The sequence below is a fragment of the Chenopodium quinoa genome, unplaced genomic scaffold, assembly GCF_001683475.1.
Source record: "Chenopodium quinoa cultivar QQ74 unplaced genomic scaffold, ASM168347v1, whole genome shotgun sequence".
Taxonomy (NCBI): domain Eukaryota; kingdom Viridiplantae; phylum Streptophyta; class Magnoliopsida; order Caryophyllales; family Amaranthaceae; genus Chenopodium; species Chenopodium quinoa.
In genome coordinates, this window is record NW_018742272.1 from 628534 (window position 1) to 637687 (window position 9154).

Sequence of the window (9154 nt, forward strand, 5' to 3'; positions counted from 1 at the left end):
TATCTTGTTCCACTCCCCCTTTTGTAAGATAATAGCAGAATATATATACTAGTAGTATTTTGATGGATTTAACAAATTTCGGAAGAGGAAATGTGTGTAGCAATAATGATGATGATAATTGACGGTATGAGTTGAAGCTTTGATGGTGTAGTATTGAGCTATAACAATGGAGATAAGCAACAAGTTCGATTTAAGTGCCCAAAAGATCGGGTTCGGCAACGAAGTTACGGGTTGAACAATGAAAGGAGTTAAAGGTTTCTAGTTGTAAGATTGGAGCTTAATTGACTAGTTAAAGTCATTAAAATAATAAAGAAGAATTATGAGCTCTCTTACCTATCAATTTGGCTTACCAATTAAAGGAGATGGGGTGAAAGAAGAAGCAATGTAGTAGTATTTTTTTTTCTTTGTGCACTCCCTTTTTCACGGCCAACAATTATATTGGGTGGAATTGTGGTATAAGATAGATTCATGTAACTAACTATGATAAGATTAAAATTCAAATTGTAGATAAAATTAGTTTTTCAATAAGATTGAATCCTACATTGAAATCATTTTTTTTTCAAAATCAGTTTCTGAAAATTATCCAAAATCAATTTCTCGAAATTATCAGTTTCCAGTTTTTTTTTTTTTAATATCAAATCCGAAAATAATAATTATAAAATCTATTAAAGTAACATATATAATTAAGGAAAAATTGAAAAGAATAATCCCACCTTTAGCACATCTTTTTAAAATAATCTTACCTTTGTGTATTCCAAAAATAATCTTACCTTAACACCTCATCTGCTCAAAATAGTCCTTTTTACCTCCAACCTGTTTTACAGGTTATTATTTTTTTTTTAATTTTTCTTTAGTTCCTGTACTCTCACATCACGTCCTCACCCCCTTCATCCCTGACAACCACCATCACTACCACCACAGCACCACCCACACCAATCCATCACCGCCGAATTGACCTCAACCCCGAAATTAAACCCACTAGAATTGGGGAAGAGATAAGGGGCTGCAATCTGCCATATCCAATCCCCACACATGAATCCACTCCTAACCCCCAACTCAAAACCCCACATGAGGAAGGGCGGCTGAGCTTCGGTCGTGGATTTTTGACCGAAAAAGATGTTTGAAGATGAGAAAAGTGGTAAGACCACCATTAACGGTGGCCTTAACAAAGGAGAGGACAGTTCGGCAGATCTGGAGCATGTGTGTCAATCGGTGGTCCGGGCTGCTGATTCATCGGAAATAAAGGCGGTGATGTGGTTGGCAGTTCGGAGTGGAGGTCTCAAGTCTGGTGGGGTTATGGTTTCCGGCTCAAAACTCGATCAACGCGCCAGCTGGGCGGCGGATCGATTCGAGTTTCTGTTGGGTTGAGGAGGGAATCGCCGAAACGGGGAAGGTATAGTGGAAGGGGGAACGGGGAAGAGGAGGGAATTAAGGAGGGCGGCTGGTCTAGCTGTGCCGGTGGTGGCTGTTCCGGCGGCGGCTGGGTCCGGCGATGGAGGGAGCTTTGGCAGGGTAAGGTCGTAAGTAAGAAGAAGTTAAGGATTATTAATTTTTTTTTGTTTATTTCTTTATTAATTAAAAAAATAACAAGAACCAATTAGAAGGTGACACGTATCAAATCACCTTCTAAATACAGTTATCAACTTTACAAACTGGTAAAAGGACTACTTTGAGCAGATGGGGTGTTAAGGTGGGATTATTTTTGGAATACGTAAAGGTGGGATTATTTTGAGAAAATGTGCCAAAGGTGGGATTATTTTTTTCAATTTTTCTTATAATTAAAGTTTAATAGTTTATACTAGCTAGAAAATCTGGGGTATTACACAAAACCCACGATAACAAAATTTAGGGAAAATATAAAACTCCTCCACTACTTACACTTATCAACCCTAACTTTTCTTCTCCGATCTCCTTATTTCGTAAATCTACAGAGGCTTATGGAGCCATGGATTTCAAAATCAGATTTTTGTCTCTCATTAGGTTGAATTCGAAATGCCGTACATCAATTACAAATTCAGATCTTTTCCCTCTTTGTATCAATTTCGAAGTGTGTTACATCAGTTTCAAATTCATCAAATTTTAGTCCCTGATTCTTTTTCGAAATGAGGTAAAACACTATAAATTTAGATTTTTTTTCTCTCTAAAGCAATTTGAAATTAAGGTACATCAATTTCAAGTTCAGATCTTTGTCTAATTGTCATCTATTTTGTCCCTTTATCTTTGTGCTGATAATACTGAGGTACATCTTTTTTTATTTCGGAATTGGTTTTGTGGATTATTTATTTATTTATTTCCACAACAATGTTACAGAATTTATAGTCGGATTATGGGTTCAATTGATGAACAATAGAGATTTCAAGGTTTCTTTTTGTATCTAGGTTTAATTTGCGCTACTGTTTTAAATCAATTATGAAAAATTGGCCTTTAGTTATTATAGATTTGAAGCACAATTTTAATGAATATAATGCTATTTGACAGACTCTTATTGATTAAGTTAGTTTTCTATAGGAATATTGCAAAATTTGACATGTATGCCCCGTCAAATACTCTTTTATGTCAATAAATCTAATCCTTTGATAAAAGTTGTTGATTTTTGTAGTGAATCATATTAAATGACATGTATGATGTATGCCTTTCAATAGTTGCATTGTGTGAAACCCAAAACATGCACTTGTGATGTCTTTGTATGTATAAACTATGACTGTAGAGGCTTTGTATTTAGTGTCTAATTGTCAATATTGGTATTTGTTCCAAGCATAGAGTCATCAATTAATCTGATATTTATATGTAGGATAATGTAGTTCTAGCTGATGGTGGCAACTTCCCTTTAAATTCCATTGCCCTTTCTCCTAGTAGCTCTATTTAAAAAAAAAGTTTTTAGAAGCTTATCAAATATGTAGGGACTGAACTTAATTATAGTTTTCTTCATAATAATTTGGATGCCCTGTGAGTTTATTGAGAAGGTTTCCAAAGGTAATAATGTCTTCAATAGCTTCAATCATTACAAGATTCCATTGTGGTTTTTTAAGGTTGTGTTTTGAGAAGAGTAAAACCTGCAGATCATGTTCTATTGGCTTCTTTAATAAAGCAATGTTATAGTTGAATTAAAATAGAAAGCATAATTGACGCCAATAGTTGTGAATAATAGATTAAAGGAAAAATTGAAAACAATAATCCCACCTTTGCTCAATCTGCTCAAAACGAGCCGACCTTTGGAAAATCCGGGAACAAGCTCACCTTTACCCCTTATTTTCTTTAAACGGTCCCTTTTACAGGTTACCTGATGAGAAGGTTATTTATTTATTTTTGTAATTTTTTTTCTTTGATCATCTTCACCACCATAATCACCAGCACCTTTCACCATTACTACCACATCACCACCTAACACCTCCATTGCTGAACCAAACTTACTCCCACGCCCACCACAGCCCCACCACTGAACCAGTGACCACCATCACAATCCACAACCCCCTTAATTGAAGCCCATTCTCCCCGAAATCCACCGCGTGTACCAGAGCTCCACCCCACCCAACCCCAAAATTAGACTGTAAAACAGTAATTGAAGTTGAAGGTGCCTAAGAGTTTAAAGAAATACTCAATTTGATTTCCAAAATAATCGAAAACAAAATTGCTTGCTTCGAGGTGGGTTTTGTATGGTGACGAAGGGGCGAGGGTGGTTTCGGTTCGTGGGGTAAGGTGGATGAGTTACTCCGGCAGAGAAGGGGGTAAGCAGGGGGAAGGGGTTGATTTGGGGAAGATGACGGTGGTCGTTAGGAGTGAATAAGGGCTAGTTTCAGTCCGCTGAGATTATCTATCAAATCGAAAATTGCTGGTGCCTGGTGGTGGGTTGGTGGCTTGCTGTTGTGAGAGGAAGGAGGTTGTGTGGTGATGGGCGGTTGTTGGAAGCGGTGGTCGATGTAAGGTGCTGGTTGTGGTCAGTTAGTCAAGGCTCGGTGGTTGTGCGGTTTTGTTGGTTGATGGCGATGGGTCGGCGGGAAAAGGGGTAGCTATGGTGGTGGTGGGGGCTGAGTCAGGAGGAAGGATGTGTTTTTTTTTTTATAATTTTTTATTTGTTTTTTGTTTTTTTAAGCTAATAACCAATTAGAAGGTGACACGTGGCAAGTCACCTTCTAAAACCGGTTACCGAATTATAAAACAGGTCAAAGGCTTGTTTTGAGAAAATAGGGGGCAAAGGTTGGCCCGTTCCCAGAATATGCAAAGGTTGGCTTGTTTTGAGTAGGTTGAACAAAGGTGGGATTATTCTTTTCAATTTTTCCTAGATTAAAACAGAAAGCATATGATTAATACCAAAATTTGTCAATATATAATAGTTAACTAGTGTGTACCCCGCGCGATGCCCCGGGTTGCTAGTTTATGTACTTAATTATGTTCGACTATTTGTATAGTTAGTGTGTGTAGTTGTAGGCGTCGCTTGAAGTGCGCTTACGTTAAAAGCATGTGTGAATATGCTTGGCACTCATAGGAAGTGGGAATTGGCATGTTACGATTAGGGATAAAGCAAAGTAGGGAGCCGCCAACAATGTTTTTAAGGAACTTGTAAACCGTTCACGGATCAAAAAAAGCAACCACGAATAAGGGACAACGATGACAACAATGATTGACCCGTGAAGGTTACACCTCATTCATAATCCATGAGATTACTAAGGCCCCGTTCTTTAAAGCTGCTCTGCTTTGCTCTACTCTGCTGACCCCTTCTCTGCTGACCCCTGCTCTGCTCAAATCAAATATGCTCAACTCTGCTCAAAAGAAATCTGATATGTTCTACTCTGCACTGCTCTGCTTTATTTTCAAATAATAATTAATAATAACAATAATAATTAATATTCAATAATAATAATAATTAATATAGTATTGATGATAATAATTTATTATTTTGAATAACTATAATAATTATTAATATTTAAAATAATTTTAATAATTATTAATATTATTAATAATTAATATTTATTAATCATAATAATAATTAATAATAATAGTTATCATTATTAATATTTAATAATTCAAACTATTAAGAATTAATATTTAATAATATTGTTAATTAATAATTTCTAATAATTATAATAATTCTTTCAAAAAAATAAATAATAATAACAATTAATAACAATTTCTTTTATAAATATTTGATATTAGATTCACAATGTGTAGAAACATTATATGTATGTGGGTATTGATTGTTAGTTCATTGAGTTGAATTATTTTTCAAATCATTCCATACAATTTAAGAATTAAAAAAAAGAGGTTGTTTTCAAGTAGTACTTTGTATATCATTATTATTTTTATGGTTAAAAATATATTATTAAGAAAAATTTATAAGTAAAATCATTATTACTCATTAAATCATTTTATTTTAAAATTTTGGTGAAATAAATATAAGTAAACTATTGTCTTTTATCATTCTACTATTAACATATGTTAAATATGGTATACATATATTTATATTTTCACTCACCTAAATCAATGGTATATGCACTTAGTAATAGTAATAGTAATAATAATAACAACAACATTAATAATAATAACATTGATAATAATAATAATAAGAGAGAATTCAAGTTAATCTCTGAGATTGACATGAAAAGTTAATCTTCTCTTACAATATATTGTTTTACTTTTATTTTTAAAATAATAAAAGTGAAATAGTAAAGTGGCACGAAAACAAATGCATAAAATTGTGAGAGGAGATTAACTTGGAGTGTTAATCTCGGAGATTAACTGGGGCTTCCTCTAATAATAATAATAATAATAATAATAATAATAATAATAATAATAATAATAGTAGTAGTAGTAGTATTAATAATAATGTTGAAATCTGCTCGGCTCGGCTTTGCTATCTTGAAATCTGCTCTGCTGAAATTTAATATGCTCTGCTCTACTGACCCCTGCTCTGCTCTGCCCAGAAGCTCAAAAGAATAGGGCCTAACTCTATATGGTTCGGAACCACGAAAGGAAGATCGGGGATGATGGTACGAAGTGAGTCATGGAGTCACGTTCGCCCGTATTGGCCTCTACTCGATTCTTACAGTGAAAAACATTCCTGCGAACTCAAAGGAATGCAAACAAAATATTCAATTTGCTACAAACTCTTATTAGTCTAAATTGTTTGAATATTAATGCAACACATTATTCTAAAATATCGTAATCACTTCGATTAACAACATGATTAAAAAGGATCCTAAACCGATTGTCCAAATTATCTTATTAGGCGTGATTTTCAATTACATATTCTCTTTAACATACAACATGGTGATCATAATAATAATAATAGAATAAACATTAATATTAGAAGCAATTTAACAATAAATCCAACAATATAAAATCGTTAGAAAAATAATAGAAATAAAAGGTACATAATTCTTACTTTGATTTTGTTTGCTTGCAACTATAAAACAATAAACGAGTTAGTAACTTCGAGGAAAATTAATAAAACAACAATTAAATTAAATTAAATAGAGTTGATTTAGGGGCCAAATCCTCAAACAGTTCTACCTTTCACGTCTTGGTTTAAGGACAAAACCTCGAGTAAAGTATGGACTCTTTGGAGTGTTTAAGGAAGGAATTTTGAAAGAATATGGAGGCTAATGTTTAGGCTAGAGCATAGAAGAGAGAAAAGAGAGAATTTATTGATGCCCCGTAAATTAGAAATGAGGGGTTATTTATAGGGAAAATGAGTAGAGGGAACACACGGAACCTAAAAAGGATTAAAAACCCTAAAAACACTGTCGGACATGGCAAAAATTGCCGTGACATGGAAAAATGTTGTGTGACGCAACATGTACTGGAGTGACACGGGAAATATCTTACCTACGGGAGGTAAAACGCGTGAAGGGTTTACGCAGAAAAGACACGGGACTGTCCCGTGTCACGGCACTGACACCTTGTCATGGGGAACCACACCGTGGCACGACAGTGAGTCCCGTGACGCGACACAGTTTGTCGTGACGCGACAGACCTAGTGTCCCATTTTACATTTTTGCCCTAATAAAATGCAGCCTTTTTAAGTGTCGATTCACATATTCGGGCCATTTCTGGTTTATTTTATATTAATTAGGCTAAAATAATAATAAAAAATAAATAAATAAAAAGAATAAAAAATGAATAAAAAGGTTTGGGCCAAAATAAAAATTTTACTATGCTTTGACTTAACATCAAGACTAATTTGTTGACCATTTAAAAATTGAATTTAATTAAATATGATTTTCTTAATCACTCTCGGGATTAAATACTGAACCCGACCAATAATGGCGGTGAAAGGTTGTTCATCATCGGGTTTGATTTCGGGGAGACATTTTTAGGTGTCTACAGAAGCCCCCACTTTGACTGAGTTTGTAGAAACGTCAGTTTCAAAAACGATAGTCAAAGTAGTTGATAGGGACGGAGAATGATTTAAGACGTTATGCGACCCTAAATCACTCTTTATACACCGATATTTGCAGAAAAATGTTAGTTCTACAGATAAACACTAGTAAAAAAAATACAATAAGGCACCCCCATAAAGGCACCGGTTCAGGCCAAACCAGTGCCCTAAACCGGCCTAAATTTGGGCGCCATTTTACACAATTATAAAAGGCACCGGTTCAGACCAAACTGGTAGCCAAAAACTAAAAGGGCACCGGTTTGAACCGGTGCCAATTGAACCACTCCTTAATTAAAAAGAAACCGGTTTAACATTATTATGATAAAAAAAACCCTCCCATATATAAACCCCCCAAACCCTAAAACTCAATTCATCGATTCTCCTCTCCTCTTCTCTCCTTCTTTTTCTCTCTCTTCTCCTCTCCTCCTCTTTCGCTCATCATTCACCAGTCTTTCTCATCTCCTCCTTCTCCCTCAAGACTAAGCTACCACGTCTCCTTCTCCTTCTCCTTCAAGCCCACCACGAAGACCACCACGGAGACCACCACGAAGACCACCACGAACACCACCACAGAGACCACCACGAGCACATGCAACACCACGAACCGGTTTGATTTTGATTTATTTTTTTCGATTTTGATTTTAATACATTTTGTTCTCGATTTTGATTGTAATACATTTTGTTTTCGATTTTGATTTTTTGGTTTTCGATTTCTGGGTCATTTTTTTTTCCGTTTTCAATTTTGATTTTTTTTTCGATTTTGTTTATTCGATTTTAATATATTTTGTTTTCGATTTTGATTTTTTATTTTTCGATTTCTGTAATATTTTTTTTCTTATGTTTGATTTTGAATTTTTTTTCGATTTTTGTTTTTGTTTAATCGATTTTAATATATTTTGTTTTCGATTTTGCTTTTTTGTTTTTTCGGTTTCTAGGTTTTTTAATTTTTATTTTTTATCTGGGTTTTCTCGATTTCAAATTTTTTTTGATTTCAATTTATTTCCATTTCTGGGTATTTTTCGATTTAATTTTTTTTCGATTTAATTTTTTTGCGATTTCAATTTTTTTTTCTGGGTTTGAATCTTAATTTTTTTTTCTGGGTTTGAATTTCAATTTTTTTTCTGAGTTTGAATCTTAATTTTCGTAATTTTAGTTTACAGTGAGTTTTTATTAATGTCGGTGTTTTAATTGATGCAGGTGAAGAATCAAGGTGTTGATTTTGGAATTTGGATTTCAATGTTGTAATTTTTTTTTTCTTCGATGTGTAATTTTTTTTTTCTTCAATGTTATAATTTTTTTTTTCTGGATTTTGATATTGTAATTTATTTTATTTTTTTGTATTGTAAAATAACAATTTAATCATCAATATATTTCGTATTCAAGCTTGTTATATGTTTCTGATTATATTTCTTATTTAATGATCAATTTTGATCAATATTCATTTCATTTAAGTGGATAAAATATTATGTGTCTAAGTGGATAAATCAAACTAAAAAATAATTAAAAAAAATACATGAATTGGCACTGGTTAACCGGTGCCAATTGACTTTAATTCCCAAAAAAAAAAAGTTATGGCACTGGTTAACCGGTGCCTATTTGACCCTATGGCACCGGTTTTGAACCGGTGCTAAAAATTGGGTTTATGGCACCCTCCACATTGGCACCGGTTCAAACCGGTGCCTTAGGCCGGGTTTAAACCGGTGCCAAATTCGTTTTTTCACGTAGTGAAAATGTAACACCCCCAAATCTCACTCTACGGAAATACCAGTATAATACGTA

The 9154-nt window shown here is 34.0% G+C and overlaps 1 long non-coding RNA gene across 2 annotated transcripts; it reads left to right on the forward strand.

Annotated features, from left to right (window-relative positions):
- Window positions 1-787: 787 nt before the first annotated feature.
- Window positions 788-8767, forward strand: LOC110684620. Of its 2 annotated transcripts, none has more exons than XR_002503789.1 (2): window positions 788-2107; window positions 8573-8767. It is a non-coding gene; the product is annotated as an uncharacterized LOC110684620 (long non-coding RNA). The 2 variants fall into 2 exon arrangements; XR_002503790.1 differs by lacking the exon at window positions 788-2107 and adding an exon at window positions 7325-7982.
- Window positions 8768-9154: the final 387 nt, after the last annotated feature.